The sequence below is a fragment of the Mirounga angustirostris genome, unplaced genomic scaffold (assembly GCF_029215605.1).
Source record: "Mirounga angustirostris isolate CCGP_5_RB_7025 unplaced genomic scaffold, mMirAng1.0.hap1 SCAF_2, whole genome shotgun sequence".
NCBI classification, from domain to species: domain Eukaryota; kingdom Metazoa; phylum Chordata; class Mammalia; order Carnivora; family Phocidae; genus Mirounga; species Mirounga angustirostris.
In genome coordinates this window covers 203,662,793-203,683,242 of record NW_026991710.1, presented here as the reverse complement: position 1 = coordinate 203,683,242, position 20,450 = coordinate 203,662,793, and the positions used below count along the sequence as shown (strand labels likewise).

General features: G+C 37.9%; 1 protein-coding gene across 1 annotated transcript in view; it reads left to right on the top strand.

Annotated features, from left to right (window-relative positions):
* LOC123847999 (arylamine N-acetyltransferase 1) overlaps positions 1-20,450 on the top strand; it is a 118,059-nt gene that overhangs the window by 58,608 nt on the left and 39,001 nt on the right. Inside the window, exon 2 of the transcript XR_008506493.2 lies at positions 7,665-7,880. The gene's annotated coding sequence lies outside the window, so the exon portion shown is untranslated. The remainder of the gene's footprint in view (positions 1-7,664; positions 7,881-20,450) is intronic.

The following is a 20,450-nucleotide window of genomic DNA, read 5'->3' as shown; positions in this document are numbered from 1 at the left end:
CATCAGGCTCCCTGCTCCATGGGGAGCCTGCCTCTCCCTCTCCCACTCCCCCTGTTTGTGTTCCCTCTCTCACTGTGTCTCTCTCTGTCAAATAAATAAATAAAATCTTAAAAAAAAGTGTCCATTTCTAATACTTTCCCCCATGAAATTAGAAACTCCTTTGTCCTCAGTGTGACTGGCATTCTTTTTCATTTGTGTAATGAATTCTTAGGCAGTAGAAGTCATGTTTGCTCCAGGAAGTTTAAACACAAGTTTCGATTCAGTTAATATTTTATAGGCAATATTTTAGGTTTGCTTTTAGCCAGTGTAAAAATCAATTCCAAACACTGATTTAGAAAAACTCAGCTGGTCTTTCTGTGTTTTTCCCCTTTTCTCTGGCACTATTATCACACTCTATGTACCTGGAGATAGCATTGGATCACACAATTAAGAGCTCAGTCCCAAAGATTGCCCCCACCCCACTTCAGATGCCAATCACAAATCACAAATCACCTGAGCTTCTCATTGATATAAATCAGATGTTTCCATATCTTCTCCTTGGTTCAATTAATTTGCTGGAGCTGCTCACAGAATTCAGAAAAACAGTTTATGTACATTTATCAGTTTATTATAGAAAGATATAAGATACAGATGAATATCCAGATGGAGGATCAATGGGGCAAGGTATATGGGAAGGGGCAGAGCTTCCAGGCCTTCTCCAGGCATGCATTCTTTCAGCATCTACTAGTGCTCAACTACCTGAAAACACTCTGAACCCCATATTATTGGTATTTCTATAGAGGCTTCATCACATAGGCATGCTTGATCATTAACTCCATTTTCAGCCTTCTCCCCTTTTAAGAAAATGTGAGTGGGGCAGAAAATTCCAAGCTTCTAATCATGGTTTGTTCTTTCTGGTGACCAGCCCTCATTTAGGAGCCCATCCAGAATTGTTTAACTGGAACAAAAGACGTTTCTTTCACCCAGAAAATTACCAAGATTTCAGGAACCCCATGTCAGGAACCAGGGCAGGGATCTTTATATCTGTATCTGTCTACATCTATATCTATAATCTATTTGTATTTCTGTTATCTCACACATTCCCCTTCCCAACCTTTATAGACCACCACTCTGATGCTTTCATATGCATACTTGAAACTGTAATTATCCTTTTAATATACAGTGTTATATGAGTGTACATTTAATTTACATAAATTCTATTTTGCTTTATAGACACACTTTGGTTTGTTTTCATTTAGTACTGTGTGTTTGAGATTTATCAGTCTTGCTATGGTGACTCTATTTGTTAGAAGTTTTGGTGCCTCTAACTTCTGCATATTATTCCAGAGTATGTATCCACTGCATCATAGTTTTTAAATCTCCTCTGTCCCCCCGTAAAGGAAAGCTAGGTTGCTTGCCTCCTCCAATGCCACTAAATGCTATAATGAGCATCCTCATATAAACTTTGAAAGTTTTGGGGTGCCTGGATGACTCAGGTCAGGATCCAGAGTCCCAGGATGTAGTTAGCAGGGAGTCTGCTTCTCCCTCTCCTTCTGCCTCTATGCCTGTTCCTTCTCTCCCTCTCTCTCTCTCTCTCTCTCACACACACACACACACACACATTTTCTCTTTCAAATAAATAAAATCTTTAAAAATAAATAAATAAACTGAAAGTTTCTTTGGAGCATAAATCCATTAGGACTACCAATGCACAGGGCGTGCCATATTTGATTTGACTAACTTCGGCCAGATTGCTCTCCCTAAGAGTGCATCAGGCTAAACCCCTACCAGTAGTACACGGGGCTTCTTTTTTTTTTTAATATTTCCACCAAATTGGCTTTTTCTCCCATTCTGATGGGTGTAAAGTGATATCTGATTGTAATTTTATTTTGTTTTTCTGATTACTAATGGGTTTAAACAACTCCTAATATGGATTATAGTCATTTAAGATTCTTCTGTAAATTGCCTGTTCATATTTTTTGCCAATTTATCTATTAGATTTTCAATCTGATTTATAAGAGTTTCTTATTAGTATGATATTAAATCTTTTTTCAATTTTTTGTTTTTTTTAAATTTAGTTCAATTACCTAACATATTGTTCGTGTATAGAAATGCAACTGATTTCTGTGCATTAGTTTTTGATGTAGTGTTCAATGATTTATTAGTTGCGTGTAACTAATGTGCTCATCAGATCATGTGCCCTCCCTAATGCCCATCACCCAGTTACCCCATCCCCCTACCCCCCTCCTCTCTTAAACCCTCAATTTGTTTCCTGGAGTCCATAGTCTCTCATGGTTTGTCTCCCTCTCTGATTTCTTCCCATTCAGTTTTTTCTCCTTTCCCTGATAGTCCTCTGCCCTATTCCTTATATTCCATATGAGTGAAACCATATGATAATTGTCTTTCTTTCATTGACTTATTTCACTTAGCATAATCCCCTCCAGTTCCATCCATGTTGATGCAAATGATAGGTATTCATCCTTTCTGATGGCTGAGTAATTGTATATATGCACCACATCTTCTTTAACAATTTATCTGTTAAAGGACACCTCAGCTCCTTCCAAGTTTGGCTATTGTGGAATATTGGGGTGCATGTGGACCTTCTTTTCACTATATCTGTATCTTTGGGGTAAATACCTAGTAGTGCAATTGCTGGGTGGTAGGGTAGCTCTATTTTTAATGTCTTGAGGAACCTCCATACTGTTTTCCAAAGTGACTGTACCAGCTTGCATTCCCACCAACAGTGTAGGAGGGTTCCCCTTTCTCCATATCCTCACCAAAATTTGTTGTTCCCTGTCTTGTTAAGTTTTGCCATTCTAACTGGTGGAAGGCGGTATCTCATTGTGGTTTTGATCTGAATTTCTCTGATGGTTAGTGATGTTGCCCATTTTTTCATATGTCTGTTAGCCATTGTATGTCTTCTTTGGAAGAGTGTCTGTTCATGTCGCCTGCCCATTTCCTGACTGGATTATTTGATTTTTGGGTGTTGAGTTCGAGAAGTTCTTTATAGATCTTATGTACCAGCCCTTTATCTGTTATGTCATTTGCAAATATCTTCTCCCATTCCGAAGGTTGCCTCTTAGTTTTGTTGACTGCTTCCATTGTTGTGCAGAAGATTTTTTATCTTGATGAAGTCCCAATAGTTCACTTTGGCTTCTGTTTCCCTTGCCTTTAGAGATGTGTCTTGCAAAAAGTAGCTTTGTCCAAGGTCGAAGAGGTTGCTGCCTGTGTTCTCTTCTAGGATTTTGATGGATTCCTGCCTGACATTGAGATCTTTCATCCATTTTTAACTTTGTGTATGGTGTAAGGTAATGGTTAGTTTCATTCTTCTGCATGTGGTTGTCCAATTTTCCCAGCACCATTTATTGAGGAGACTGTCTTTTTTCCATTGAATATTCTTTCCTGCTTTGTTGAAGATTAGTTGACCATAGAGTTGAAGGTCCATTTCTGGGCTCTCTTTTCTGTTCCATTGATCAGTGTGTCTGTTTTTGTGCCAGTACCATGCTTTCTTGATGATCACAGCCTTGTAATATAACTTAAAGTCAGGCATTCTGATACCCCCAGCTGTGGTTTTCTTTTTCAACATTCCTTTGGTTTTTGGGGGTCTTCTCTGGTGCCATACAAATTTTAGGATTATTTGTTCCAGTCCTGTGAAAAATGTCAATGATATTTTGATAGGGATTGCACTGAAAGTTTGATTGCTCTGGGCAGCATAGACGTTTTCCCAATGTTTATTTTTCTAATCCATGAGTATGGAATGTTTTCCCATCTTTTTGTGTCTTCCTCAATAGGCTATTGTGGAATATTGGGGTGCATGTGGCCCTTCTTTCCACTATATCTGGAAGGATATAGTGGAGCTACTTGTTCGGTAGTTTCTAGCATATGGATACTTTACCTCTTGGGTTAGGTTTATTCCTAGGGATCTTATGGTTTTTGGTGCAATTGTAAATGGGATTGATTCCTTAAATTCTCTTTCTTCAGTCACATTGTTCATGTATAGAAATGCAACTGATTTCTGCAGGGAGATATTGGAAGATAAACAGAGGGGGGAAGAAGCATTGATTTTGTATCCTCCCACGTTGCTGAATTGCTGTATGAGTTCTAGTAACTTGGGTGTGGAGTCTTGGGTTTTCCACATAAAGTATCATGTCATCTGCAAAGAGAAAGAATTTGACTTCTTTGCCAATTTGAATGCCTTTGTTTTCTGATTACTGAGGCTAGGGCTTCCAGTACTATGTTGAACAACAGTGGTGAGAGTGGGCATCCCTGTTGTGTTCCTGACCTTAAAGGAAAAACTCTCAGTTTTTCCCATTGAGAATGATATTCACTGTGGGCTTTTCATAGATGGTTTTTATGATATTGAGGTATGTTCCCTCTATCCCTATATTTTGAAGAGTTGTAATCAAGGAAGGTTGCAGTATTTTGTCAAATCTTCATCAGTTGAGAAGATCATGTGGTTCTTGTCCTTTCTTTTATGAATATGATATATCAGGTTGATTGATTTGCAGATGTTGAACCAGCCTTGCATCCCAGGAATAAATCCTACTTGGTCATGGTGAATAATCCTTTCAATGTACTGTTGGATCTTATTGCCTAGGATCTTGGTGAGTATTTTGGCATCTATGTTCATCAGGGATATTGGTCTGTAATTCTCCTTTTTGATGGCAACTTGTCTGGTTTTGGGATCAAGGTAATGCTGGCCTCATGGAACGAGTTTGGAAGTTTTCCTTCCATTTTTATTTTTTGAAACAGCTTCAGAAGAACAGGTATTATTTCTTTTTCAAATGTTTGGTAGAATCCCCTGGGAAGCCATCTGGCCCTGGACTCTTGTTTTTTGGGAGGTTTTTGATTACTGCTTCAATTTCCCTGCAGGTCTTTTCAGATTTTCTATTTCTTCCTGTTTCAGTCTTGGTAGTTTTTAAGTTTCCAGGAATGCATCTGTTTCTTTCAGATCGCCTAATTTGTTGTAATATAGCTGCTGGTCATAAGTTTTAACAATTGTCTCTATTTCCTTGGTGTTGGTTGTGATCTCTCTCCTTTCATTCATGATTTTATTAATTTGGGTCCTTTCTCTTTTCTTTTGGATAAGTCTGATGAGAGGTTTATCGATCTTATTAATTCCTTCAAAGAACCAGCTTCTAGTTTTGTTGATCTGTTCTCCTATTTTTCTGGTTTCTATTTCATTGATTTCTGCTCTAAACTTTATTTTTTCTCTTCTCCTGCTTGGTTCAGGCTTTATTTGCTATTGTTTCTCCAGCTCTTTTAGGTGTAAGGTTAGCTTGTGGGATTTTTCGAATATTTTGAGAGAGGCTTGGATGGCTATGTACTTCCCTCTTAGGACCGCCTTTGCAGTATCCCATAGGTTTTGGACCAACGTGTTTTCATTCTCATTGGTTTCCATGAATTGTTTAACCTCTTGTTTAATTTCCTGTTTGGCCCAATCATTCTTTAGCAGGATGGTCTTTAACTTCCAAATGTTTGAATTCCTTCCAAATTTCCTCTTGTGATTGAGTTCCAGTTTCAAAGCACTGTGGTCTGATAACATGCAGGGAATAATCTCAATCTTTTGGTATTGGTTGAGACCTGATTTGTGACCCAGTATGTAGTCTATTCTGGAGAAAGTTCCATGTGCACTCGAGAAGAATGAGTATTCTGTTGTTTTAGGGTGGAGTGTTCTGTATCTATCTGTGAAGTCCATCTGGGCCAGTGCATCATTCAAAGCTCTTGTTTCTTTGTTGGTCTTCGGCTTAGATGATCTGTCCATTGCTGTGAATGGTGTGTTGAAGTCCCCTACTATTGATGTAATATTATCAATATGTTTCCTTACTTTGGTTGTTAACTGGTTTATATAATTGGCTGCTCCCACGAGAGGCATAAATATTTACAACTGTTTGATCTTCTTGTTGAATAGACCCATTAAGTATGATATAGTGTTCCTCTTCACCCCTTACTACAGTCTTTGGCTTAAAATCTAATTTGTCTGATATAAGGATTGCTACCCCAGCTTTCTTTTGAGGTCCATTAGTGTGATAAATTGTTCTTCACCCCCTCACTTTCAGTCTGAAGGTGACTTTAGGTGTAAAATGAGTCTCTTGTAGACAGCATATTGATGGTTCTTGCTTTTTTAGCCAATCCTATACCTTTGTCTTTTGACTGGAGCATTTACCCATTTACATTCAGAGTAACTATTGAAAGATATGAATTTAGTGCCATTTTCACTGCCTGTAAGGTCCTTGTTTCTGTAGATTGTCTCTGTTTCTTTCTGGTCTATGATGCCCTTAGGCTCTCTCTTTGCTTACAGGATCCCCTTTAATATTTATTGCAGGGCTGGTTTGGTGGTCACATATTCTTTCAGTTTTTGTCTGTCCTGGAAGCTCTTTATCTCTCCTTCCATTCTGGATGACAGCCTAGCTGGAAAAAGTATTCTTGGCTGCATGTTCTTCTCATTTAGTACCCTGAATAAATCTTGCCAGCCCCTTTCTGGCCTGCCAGGTTTCTGTGGATAGGTCTGAGGTTATTCTGATGTTCCTCCCTCTGTATGTAAGGTACCTTCTCTCCCTAGTTGTTCTCAGGATAGCTTCTTTTTCTCTAAGATTTGCAAGCTTCACTATTATATATCGTGGTGTTGATCATTTTTACTGATTTTGGGAGGAGTCCCCTCTGCCTTTTGACATGAATGCTTGTTTTCTTCCCCAGATTAGGGAAGTTCTTAGCTGTTTTGCTCAAATATACCTTCTGGTACTCTCTACACCTCCTCTGGACCCCGATGATTCTGACATTGGTTCTTTTCAAGGCATCATTAAATTCTCAAAGCCTTTCTTCATTTGCTATTAGTTGTTTATCTCTCTTTTCCTCAATGCACCTCTTTTCCATCAGCCTGTCCTCTAGATCACTTATTCTCTCTTCTGCCTCACTGACCCTAGCTGTTAGAGCTACCAATTTAGATTGCATCTCATTTCCAGCATTTTTAAGTTCGACCTGATTAGATCTCATTCCTGCCCTTAGAGATTCTGTATTGTCACTTATGCTTTTTTCAAGCCTAGCTGTTAACTTTATAATTGCTATCCTGAATTCCATCTCTGACATCTTACTAATATCCATATCTATTAGCTTTGTGGCAGAGAACATTGCCTCTGGTTCTTTCTTTTGTTGTGAATTCCTCCTTCTAGTCATTTTGCCCTGGGGAGGATGGTTGAGTGAACGAACAGAGTCCAAAATATCAACCGTGACCCAAACGAAGTGCACCATAGAAAAATCCGAAGTGGTCGGAAGCCACCACAGAAAAGAAAACAAAGCCAAAATGAAACAAAACAATATAAAATGTGGGGGGAATAGAGACTATAATTTTCCATGGTGAACAAAGCAGGGTGATCCGCTTGTTCCTGATTGAATTTTGTTCTGTGTATTAGAAGACACTACATCCCAAAATTACAAAGAAAGAAAAACTTATATATATATAATATATGTATAATATATATATTTATCTTCTAATATATATAAACTTGAATACAGTGAAAAAAGGACTAAAATGAAGCACATATGTATAAAGTGTAGATATGAAAAAATAAAGGTTAAAAAGCAATTTAAAAACATACATTGGTAAAATAAGAATCTAGTTGAAACAGGAAAAAGGTAAAAAAAAAAGAAATGGAAAATTTTAAAGATTTAATTTATTTATTTGTCAGAGAGAGAGAGAGGGAGAGCACAAGCATGGGGAGCGGCAGACAGAAGGAGAAGCAGGATTCCTGGTGAGCAAGGATTCTGATGTGGGACTCGATCCCAGGACTCTGGGATCATAACCTGAGCCAAAGGCAGGAGCATAACTCACTGAGCCACCCAGGCATCCTGAAATGAAAAATTTTAGACTGAAGGATAAACAAGTCGTGAGGAAACACCTGGAGGTCGGTATCTTATTTTCCCCTGGTGCTGAGTTTTACAGTCTTGTGAGATCCATAAACTTGTCATTCACCTGTTCTTCCAGTCTGTCTTCTGGGGGAGGGGCCTGATGTGCGGCTTCTCAGGTGTCTTTGCCTGAGTTGCTGCATAGGGGAATTGGCTCAATGTAATCTGGTTGTCTGTGTGCCTTTTGTTCCCTGGGGGCTTTCTGTGCCCCTTCAGAGGGTCAGAACAAAAATTGCCATGCCCAGATCTCCAGCCCAGAGCTGCAAGATTGCGGTCCCCTATCTTCAATAAACCCTCTGGGTCAAAGAGTCTCCACTTCTGTGTGCACCAAACTCCGTAGACTGTCGTGGTTTGTGCTCACTGCAATCCTCCCAGGAGGGAGTCCCAGGGACTCCTGAACATCACTGTGCTTTGTGTCTTTGCGACTGCAAGAAGTTATGGGCTTGCACAAGCACCCTGCTCCAGTGATCCCAGGTCATGGCTGGTTGCTGCCCTACTGTCCTTTCTGGGTCTGCCACCACCCCAATAGCTGTTGCCCAATCATAGGCACAGCCATTTCATCCCTCCCAGGGGATGGTAAATGGCCTGTACATTCCAGTCCTTTTCAGGGTGCTCAGGCAAAGAGTGATCTCCCTACCAGCCCAGCTTATGGTTTATGGCAACTGGAGTTGAGAGTCCCTCCTGGGCTCGCTGACAATAACCAGTTTCCCCACTCCACTGCTTGGGCACTCTATTGGTTCAGGCACCCCCATTCTTTCTCTGTCTCCTGGGGCCCTGAGACCACAATGATCCATCTAGAATTTTGCCCTTTTCAGAAAGGGATGTCTCTCACTGGAGCAGTTTCCTAAGGGTTCCGATTTTGCACTCAGATGTTATATCATGTTCCAGTAGCCAGTTTATGGAGGATCACTCCCCACTTCATTTATTTTCTGATATTTCCGTGTAGATTCATGACTCTATACTTCCTACCTGGCAAAAAGCAGTTGCTTTTCTGCCTGTAGAGTTCCAGATATATTTTCTTACATCTCAGTCTGTTTTCATAGCTGTTCAGAATGGTTTGATAGATATCCAGCTAAACTTGAGGGACCAGATGAAACGAGGTCCTGTACTCTTCAGCCATCTTGCCTCCCTCCTTAAGAAATAATTTCTATGTAACTATAGTTTTTGCTACTATTGTGAAAGGTATTGTATATCCCATTATAAATTCTATTTAGTTATTGCTGGTGTGGAGAAGCACTATTAGTTTTACAAGTTTATCTATATGAACAAACTTGTAAACCTCTTTACTGGTCCTAAAATTTGCTAATTTGGTTAGTTTTTTCCATTCATGTGATCATGTCAAGTGCAAATATTAAAAATTTATTTTTTCTCTTATAAATCTTCCAATTCTCATACTTCTTTATTTTTGTTTTATAATACCACCTAAGTTTAATTTTGATCAATAAGGTGAGATACGAAAACAATCCAAATGAAAATGAGGACTTTGTCATAAAGTTGAAAGGACAGACTTTGGATTTTACTCTGGATTTTAGTTGTAAATCAGATATAAGCTAAAACTACACTGTGCTTTGAGATTTACATATAATTAACTCAGCCTCTTATAGAAATTCTCTAAGATTTTGATCAATTTCCAGGGCATTACACTTTCATGACTTTGAGACAAACACATGGCTTTGAGATCTTGCATCCCATGAATTATCTTACTCAATTTTGTCTCCTGCCCTATCCTCTTCTTTCTATCAGCACCAACAGTGACATAGAATTTGGTCCCCATTCTTTGACTTCCTATAGCTGTAATTCATGTAGCCAACTTTACTCAAGGTGTGGAGTAATAGAAGAAACTTACATTAAAGAAACACAAATAAAATAAAATATGAATATTCTTGTACTTAAAAGTACTTCAGTACATTGCTGGTAAGAATGTAAAATAATACAATCACTCTGAAAAAGAATTTTAGACTGAAGGATAGAATTTGGAAGTTTGGAAAAGAATTTGGAAGTTTCTTGTAAAACTAAATATGCAACTGCTATTCAATTCAGCAATTGGACCATTGGCAATTATTCCAGAGAAATGAAACACAAAAATCTGTACATATATGTTTATAGCAGCTTTATTCATAATAAGTAAAAACTGGAAATAATCTAGATGTCCTAGACCAAAATATGAAAGTAGAAAACAGCAGAAATCAGGGTTGAATACTGTAGAGAAAGGCAGCTAGTGAAAGAGGAGGTGTTAAGAGTGAATAGTTAAAAAATACTGTGATTACATCCTTACCACTAACTAGTATTTAGCAACAGAAAGGAATGAATTACTGATACATGCAGCAACTTGATCGATCTCCAAGTAATTGTGATTTATAAAAAAAAGCCAATCCCCAACTATTACATACTGTATAATTCCATTTATATGTTCTTGAAATGACAAAAGTATAGATATAGAGAATAGTGGTTATCAGGGCTTAAAAACAAGTGTATGTGGGTTGTGAGGCAGCTGTGTGTGGTTATAAAAAGCAACATGAAGAATCCTTGTTGGGATGGAACTGTTTTGTATCCTGACTGTGGTGAGATATATATATATAAAACCTACACATGTGATAAAATTGCATAGAATTAAATACACACACATGCACACAAGTACAAGCAAAACTGGGAAATCTGAATAAGATCAGTGAGTTGAATCAATGTCAATATCCTGGTTGTTGTATTGTCCTATAGTTTTGCAAGATGTTATCACTGGGAAATTGGGTAAAGGGTACATAGGATAACTCTGTATTGTTTGTTACAACAGCATATGAGTCTTCAATTATCTCTAAATAAAATATTTAACTTAAAAAAAAAGAATAAGCCATCCTGACACTAAAAGTACTTACTTTCTCTGCAGACTTAACCCAGCCTTTTCTCTTCACTTTTCTTTCCTCTCTCACTTCCAAATTCCCTATTTTATTATCATTCAGTTTAATATCTCTGTTTTTTTTCTCTTTTCAAATGTTTTATTTATTTATTCATGAGAGTCAGAGAGAGAGAGAGAGGCAGAGGCAGAGGGAGAAGCAGTCTCCCCGCCTAGCAGGGAGCCCAATGCGGGACTCAATCCCAGGACCCCGAGATCATGACCTGAGCCGAAGGCAGACACTTAACCATCTGAACCACCCAGGCGCCCATTATCTCTGTGTTTTATTGTGTTCTCCCAATGTATACTCTCAGGACCCCAACTTCTACACCCAAAGCAGCTTCTCAGATACTTTCCTAAGCAATCATAAGCTGGCCTGCACAGGCAGCTTTTATTTCTATTCTGTTACATTCAACATGAAGAGACCACTTGCATTAAATCATTCATTCAAAATGTTTGAATAAAAATTTTATAGAAAATAAGGAGGAGGATGCACAGTGTACACTCTAAGAATCCACAAGAGATATCTCTTACTAATTCTCTTTCCTCATCCTTAAAATTGCCAGGTCTTTTCTCTTTTCCATTTCCATCCAAAGATCAGCCTGCTGTCACTTAACTTCTCTCTCTTCCTTTCTGGTGAGCAATCCCATCTTTGCCTCCATTTTCCCACCCCCTCTGTCTGATTTTTTCCAACTCTTTCTGCAGAACAATTTGATTTTCTTGCAGTTTCTACCTCCAAAATCGCAAACTTCTTTTCTTCACAATACTCAGTAAAAAGGCTCTTCTCACACTTAGACTTCATCCTCCTTAGAAAGCACAAAGGGAATATAAATATGTACTTTTTTCTTTCACAGAAAACTCTTTTCCCTCTCAGTAAAAAATAAATTTTCAATTTAAAAATTTAAACCTTAATTTAAAAAACTTATTTAAATTCAATTAACCAAGGTATAATACGTTATTAGTTTTTGATATAATGTTCAATGATTGATTAGTTCAGTATAACACCCAGTGCTGACCATTTCACGTGCCCTCTTTAAAACTTCTTTTAAATTAGTTTTATTATACTACATGGGCAATCATATTTCTAAAATTCTCATTAAATGATGGATAAAATTTGATGGATAGAGACTATCACAAGTATTTCTATGTAATTAGGCAGCATAAATATAAGCTCAGCTTGTAATGGTGATCATTGTTTCAATGTACCAACATGGTCCAGATAATTCTGGAATACTGTTTTTCACTGTAGCCAAACAACATTCCAAAAGACAAAGCTCACAAGAATACCTATCTTCTCAAACTATTCCAAAAATAGAAGAGGGGAGAGGAGTTAAGATGGCAAAGTAGTAGGGGGACTTATGTTTGCCTCATCTCTCAAACACAGCTAGATAAATATAAAATCATTCTGAACACCTAAGAAATCTATCTGAGGACTGAGAGAATAAGCTGCACATCTAGAGGGAGAAAAACAGCCACATCATGGAAGGTAGGAGCTGTGGAGAGTTAATTTAAGGGAGAAAAGAATTGTGTATTCTGTGGAGGGGAAGGAGCCTTGATCACAGAGAGAGGAGAGAGAGAGAGAAAGAAAGAAAGAGAGAAAGAGAGAAAGCAGCATGTAGGGGATTGCACAAGAAAAACTCTTCCCCAAAACCATTGACTGGGAAAAGAAGAATGGCTGATGATTGCAAGTTTTTACAAGCAACAGAGCTCAAAGTCTGCAATTTTAGAAGACTGTGCCATTGCCAGGGTCATGCCTGGGGGCTTAGCAGTGCTCCTGTGAGGAAAAGGGCAGAGGCAGAGCTGACAGCATGGTCTGAGGATCTCCTGGGTCACTCCAGGAAAAACAGTTCACACACCAAAACAAAACAGGAGAGTGCACACTCTGAAACACTTCTTGAAGTGCCATGCCCTGGACAGTATAAGACCTCTTCTTAAGATAGCCATTACTCTCAGGAGCAGAAAATATAACAGGTGTTCCTAACACACACACACACACACACACACACACACACACACACACACAGTGACCTAGACAAAATGCCAAGATGGAGAAATTCACCCCAAAAGAAAGAAAATGAAGAGGTGACAACCAGGAATCTAATCAAAACAGATATAAGCAATATGCCTGAACCAGAATTGAAAACAATCAGAAGGATAGTACCTAGGCTTAAGAAAAACAAAGAAGACACTAGAGAATCTCTTACTGCAGAGATAAAAGAACTACAACTAGTCAGGCTATAAAAAAAAATGCTATAACCAGGATGCAAAACAGACTGGATGTAATGACAACAAGGATGAACAAAACAGAGGAATGAATCAATGATATAGAAGATAAAATTATGGAAAATAATGAAGCTGAAAAAAAGAGGGAAAGAAAAGTATTGGATCACAAATGTAGACTTAGGGAACTCAGCGACTCCATGAAACATAATATTTTTTATCATAGGAGTACAGAAGAAGAAGGGGGGGGAAGAGCAGAAAGTTTATCTGAGCAAAATATAGCTGATGAAAATTTTCCTAATCTGGGGAAGGAAAGAGACCAAAATCCAGGAGACACAGATAAATCCCATCAAATTTTTAAAAAGCCAGCTAACACCAAGATACATTGTAGTAAAAATTTTTAACAAATCAAGATAAGGAATGAATCCTGAAAGCCAAAAGAGAATAGAAATCCCAAACCTATAAGGGAAAACAAATCAGGTACACAAGAGATCTCACACAGAAATCCTAACAGTCCAGAAGGGAGTGGCATGATATATTCAATGTGCTGATGGGGAAAAATATGCAGCCAAGAATATTTTATCCAGGAAGGCTGTCATTCAGAACAGGAGAGATAAAGAACTTCCCAGACAAACAAAAACTAAAGGAGTTTGTAACCACTTAACCAGCCCTGCAACAAATATTAAAGGGGACCCACGGAGCGCGAAAGAAAGACCAAAACACCAAAGGGTAGAAATGAACAGAGAAAATCTCCAGAATTACAGGTAATACCTGGCACTAAATTCTTATCTATTAATAATTACTCTGAATGTAAATGGATTAAATGTTCCAATCAAAAGACATAGGGTATCAGAATGGGAGAAGAAAAAAGACCCATCTAGTAGAGGAGTTAACATGGCAGATGAGTAGGGGACCTTAATTTCATCTGGTTCTGGGAATTCAGCTAGATATTTATCAAAACATTCTGAATACATACAAAATCAACTGGAGATCTAAGAAAAGAATTGCTACAATTCTACAAATAAAAAGTGACCACTTTTTGCAAGGAAGGAAGTGCAGAGATGTAAATTCGGGGCAACATATTGGAAGATAAACTGCAGAGGAGAGGGTGCTTCCTTATGTCAGCTACTGGAAAATATTATAACTAGTAGAGAACAAAATAGGAACTTTTGCTCGCTCAGCATCAGGGAAATACAAATCAAAACCTCAATGAGATACCACCTCACACCAGTCAGAATGGCTAAAATTAACAAGTCAGGAAACGACAGATGTTGGCGGGGATGCGGAGAAAGGGGAACCCTCCTACACTGTTGGTGGGAATGCAAGCTGGTGCAGCCACTCTGGAAAACAGTATGGAGGTTCCTCAAAATATTGAAAATAGAACTACCATACGACCCAGCAATTGCACTACTGGGTACTTACCCCAAAGATACAAATGTAGTGATCCGACCCCCAATGTTTATAGCAGCAACGTCCACAATAGCCAAACTATGGAAAGAGCATAGATGTCCATCAACAGATGAATGGATAAAGAAGACGTGGTACACACACACATACACACACACACACACTGGAATATCATGCAATCATCAAAAAATTGAAATCTTGCCATTTGCAACAATGTGGATGGAACTAGAGGGTATTATGCTAAGCGAAATAAGTCAATCAGAGAAAGACAAGTATCATATGATCTCACTGATATGAGGAATTTGAGAAACAAGACAGAGGATCATAGGGGAAGGAAGGGAAAAATGAAACAAGATGAAACCAGAGAGGGAGACAAACCATAAGAGACTCTTAATCTCAGGAAATGAAACTGAGGGTTGCTAGAGTGGAGGGGGGTAGGAGGGATGGGGTGGCTGGGTGATAGACATTGGGGAAGGTATGTAGTATGGTGAGTGCTGTGAATTGTTTAAGACTGATGAATCACAGACCTGTACCCCTGAAACAAATAATATAGTATATGTTAATTAAAAATTAATTTAAAAACTAAAAATAAAATAAATAAAATAAAATAAATCAGAACTTTTGGAAGTCTGCTCTGGTGGGGGACACCCTGAATTTATGGTGCTCAGGTGGAGAAGTGGGGCAGAATCCCAGGTGGGACAGCATGATCTCAGGATCCTCAGGTCATAATATGAACAGGGGTGACTGAGTGTGGCAGAGTCCCCAAACATCAGGGAAGCTGGCTGATAATAGCAAGTCTAGGTGCCCGCTTTCTGCTCAGTGTTGCCATAAACTGAACCACTGTATGGTTGTGTGACCACTCTCCAGGCAGGTTCCCAGCAAAAGACAGAAGCATGGTGAAACTCCCCTTCATAAAATTTGGAGACAGGAAACTGGGTCCCATGCTTGAGATAAAAAAGTTCGGTCACAGGCTGGGTGAACACAGACTTCAGATGGAAACCAGGGACACAAAAGTGAATGACTACTTTTCTGAGAGGGCTCACTGAATACTGGGAGGACTTGAACTTTCGCTCTGGGAATAGCGAGGCACCACCATTTTCATTCCTCCATTGGTATTAAAAGACTTCAGGGAACAAAACAGCACCATATAGTGCAATCCAGAGCCACTTACCATTTTCATTCCTCCATTGGTGTTGAAAGACTTCAGGGAGCAAAACAGCACCATATGGTGCAATCCAGAGCCATTTACACTGAGCGCAGCCCCCTAGCAAGGGGGGCACAATTTTACCATGGGAAGGACACCTGAGAATCAGGGCACCAGGCCCCTCCCCAGAAGACCAGCAAGAACAACTGGCTAGCACCAAGTTTACCAATCAAAAAGAATTGCAAAACCATAGCTCTTGGGGGAAACAGTATACAGCATTCATGTTTTTTTAAATTATTCTTTAGCTTTTCAGTTTTATTTTTTTCACCTATGTGCTTATTTTATCAATTCTTTATTCTTAGTTCTTAATTTTTATTTTTATATATATATTATATATATATTTTGTTTCCTTTCATTGTATTTTAATTTATTTTTGTATCTATTTAAGTTTCTCTTTATTTCTTATTTTGGGATCTAGTTTCTTTTAACAAACAGACCAAAATACACCAAGGATATAATTTATTATTTTGTTCTGTTTTGTCACTTGCTTGATTTTTTTTTTTTTTTTGCTTTGTCCTGTTTTCTTCTGATTTCTTTTGTTTCTATTTTTTGGATGTTATTGTTCTTATTGTAGTCTGTTCACTCTCTTTCATCTATTCTTTTCTGGAAATAATGATGAGACAGAGAAACTCACACCAAAAGAAAGAACAGGAGGCAGTACTCACTGCCAGGAATTTAATCAAGATGGATTTAAGTAAGAAGTCAGAGCTAGAATACAAAACAATGATTATTAAGATAATAGCTGGGCTTGAAAAAAGCATAGAAGACACTAGAGAATCCCTTCCAGTAGAAATAAAAGAACTAAAACCTGATTAGACCATAATTGAAAAAGCTATTACTGAGATGCAGTCACATGGAGGCTCTAACTGCTAGGGTAAAGGAGGCAGAAGACAGAATCAGTGATACAGAAGACAAAATGATGGACAATAAGGAAGGTGAAAAAAAATTGAGAAGAATAACTACTGGATCACAAAGGGAGACTTTAAGAAATCAGTGATACCATAAAGTGAAATAATATTTGAATGGTAGGGGCCCCAAGAGACAAAGGGGGGAGAGAAAGTTTATTTGAACAAATTATAGCTGAGAACTTTCCTATTCTGAGGAAGAAAACAGGCATTAAAGTCCAAGAGGCACAGAGAACCCCCCTCAAAATCAATAAAAATAGATTGACCCTGTGACATATAATAGTGAAGCTTGCAAATTCAGAGATAAAGAGAAAATCCTGAAAGCAGTTTGGGACAAGAGGTCCTTAACCTACAAGGGTCAAAATATAAGGCTCACAGAGACCTGCAGACTGGCATGATACATTCAATTTGCTAAATGGGGAGAATATGCAGCCAAAAATACTTTATACAGCAAGGCTGTCATTCACGATAGGAGGATAGATAAAGAGCTTCCAGGACAAACAGACTAAAGGGATTTGTGAACACTATACCAGCCCTGCAAGAAATATTAAAGGCGATTCTTTGAGTGAATAGACAGTCCAAATGTAATGAAAACCAGAAGGGAACAGAGACAATCTACAGAAACAGCAATACTAGAGGTAATACAATGACACTAAATTAATATCTTCCAATAATTATATTATATATTAATAGATATAAATTATATAAATTATTGCAATAATTTCAATAGTCTAATGTAATTAGACTAGATGCTCCAATCAAAAGACACAGGGTATCAGATTGGATTAAAAAAAACCCCAAGAACCATTGATATGCTATATACAAGAGACTCATTTTAGACTAGAAGTCACCTCCAGATTGAAATTAGGGGGGAGGGAGACCAATGTATCATGTTAATGAACCTTGAAAGAAAGCTGGAGTACTAGTACTTATATCAGTAAACTAGATTTTTTTTTAATCCCACCAATGAGAGTTACTTTTTTTTATGTTCAATTAGCCAACATATAGTACATCATTAGTTTCTGATGTAGTGTTCAATGATTCATTAGTTGTGTATAACACCCAGTGCTCATCACAACACGTGCCCTCCTTAATACCCATCACCCAGTTACCCCATTCCCCCACCCCCATCCCTTCTCTAACCCTCTAAAACTAGATTTTAAAACAAAGACTGTAGTAAGAGATGAAGAAGGACACTGCATCATAATAAAAGGGTCTATCCTAAAAGAAGATCTAACAATTGTAAATAGTTATGCCTCTAACTTGGGAGCAGCCAATATTTAAACCAATTAATAACAAAATTAAAGAAACACATTAATAAATAATACAATAATAGTAGGGGATTTAACACTCCACTCAATGCAGTGAACAGATACCTAAGCTGATATCAACAAGGAAACTAGGGCTTTGAATAACGCACTGGACCAGATGAATTTCATATATATATTCAGAGAAGTTCATCCTAAAGCACAGAATACAAATTCGTCTTCAGTGCAAATGGAACATTCTCCAGAGTAGATCAAATACTGATCACAAATCAGGTCTCAACCAGTACCAAAAGATTGAGATTAACCTTGCATATTTTCAGAACACAGTGTTTCAAAAGTTGAATTCAATCACAAGAGAAAATTTGGAAGGAACACAAAATACATGAAGGTTAAAGAGCATCTTACTAATGAATGAATGTGTCAACTGGGAAATTAAAGAAGAATTTTAAAAATTCATGGAAACAAATGAAATGAAAACAAAACTGTTCAAAACCTTTGGGATGCAGCAAAGGCGGTCCTAAGTGGGAAGTATATAGAAATATAAGCCTTTCTCAAGAAATAAGAAAAGTCTTAAGTACACAACCTAGACTTACACATAAAGTAGCTGGGGAAAGAAAAGCAAATAAAGCCTAAATCCAGCAAGAGAGGAGAATTAATAAAGATTAGAGTAGAAATCAATGATAGAGAAATCAAAAGCACAGTAGAAGACACCAATGAAACTAAGAGCTGGTTCCTTGAAAGAATTAATAAGATCAATAAGCTCCAAGCCAGACTTATCAAAAAGAAAAGAGAAAGGACCCAAATTAATAAAATCATGGTGAAAGAGGAGAGACCACAGCCAACACTGAAAAAACACAAACAATACTAAGAACATAATATGAGCAATTATATGCCAAAAAATTATGCAATCTGGAAAAAAATGAATGCATTCCTAGAAATTTAAAAAACTACCAAGACTGAAACAGGAAGAAATAGACGATCTGAACAGACTGAAAACCAGCAAGGAAATTGAAGAAGTAATCAAAATCTTCCCAAAAAACAAGAGTCCAGGGTCAGATTACTTCCCAGTGGAATTCTACCAAACATTTAAAGAAGAAATAATACCTATTCTTCTGAAGCTGTTTCAAAAAATAGACATGGAAGGAAAACTTCCAAACTCATCTGATAAGGCCAGCATTACCTTGATCCCAAAACCAAAGACCCCATCAAAAAGGAGAATTACAGACCAATATCTCTAATGAACATGGATGCCAAAATCCTCACAAGATACTAGTCAATGGGATCCAACAGTACATTAAAGGATTATTCAACACGACCCAGTGGGATTTATTCCTGGGATGCAAGGCTGGTTCAACATCTGCAAATCAACGTGATATGCCACATTCATAAAAGAAAGAACAAGAACTTTTCAATTGATGAAGAAAAAGCATTTGACAAAATACTGCATCCTTCCTTGATTAAAACTCTTCAAAGTATAGGGATAGAGGGAACATACCTCAATATCATAAAAACCATCTATGAAAAGCCCACATTGAATGTCATTCTCAATGGGGAAAAACAGAGCTTTTCCCTTAAGGTCAGGAACACAACAGGGATACCCACTTTCACCACTGTTGTTCAACATAGAACTAGGAGCCCTAGCCTCAGAAATCAGACAACAAAAAGAAATAAAAGGCATTCAAATTGGCAAAGAAGAAGTCAAACTCTCTCTCTTCACAGATGACATGATACTTCATGTAGAAAACTCAGAAGACTCCACACCCAAGTTACTAGAACTCATACAGCAATTCAGCAACGTGGGAGGATACAAAATCAATGCACAGAAATCATTTGCATTTCTATACACGAACAATGTGACTGAAGAAAGAGAATTTAAAGAATCGATCCCATTTACAATTGCACCAAAAACCCTAAGATCCCTAGGATAAACCTAACCAAAGAGGTAAATGTTCTGTACTCTAAAAATGACAGAACACTTATGAAAGCTATTGAGGAAGACACAAAAAGATGGAAAAACATTCCATGCTCATGGATGCAATCTACACTTTCAATGCAATCCCTATCAAAATATCATTGACATTTTTCAGAGTGCTGAAACAAACAACCCTAAAATTTGTATGGAACCAGAAAAGACCCTAAATCGCCAAAGGAATGTTGAAAAAGAAAACCATAGCTGGGGGTATCAGAATGCCTGACTTTAAGCTATATTACAAAGCTGTGATCATCAAGAAAGCATGGTACTGGCATGAAAACAGACACACTGATAAATGGAACAGAAATGGACTCTCAACTCTATGGTCAACTAATCTTTGACAAAGCAAGAAAGAATATCCAATGGAAAAAAAGACAGTCTCTATAATAAATGGTGCTGGGAAAATTGGACAGCCACATGCAGAAGAATGAAACTCGACCATTCTCCAACACCATACATAAAGATAAACTCAAAATGGATGAAAGACCTCAATGTGAGACAGGAATCCATCAAAATCCTAGAGGAGAACATAGGCAGTAACCTCTTTGACATTGGCTACAGTGATTCTTTCAAGTCATGTGTCTAAAGGCAAGGGAAACAAAAGCAAAAGTGAACTTTTGGGACCTCATCAAGATAAAAAGCTTTTGCACAGCAAAGAAAACAGTCAAAAAAACTAAGAGGCAACCCACAGAATGGGAGAAAGTAT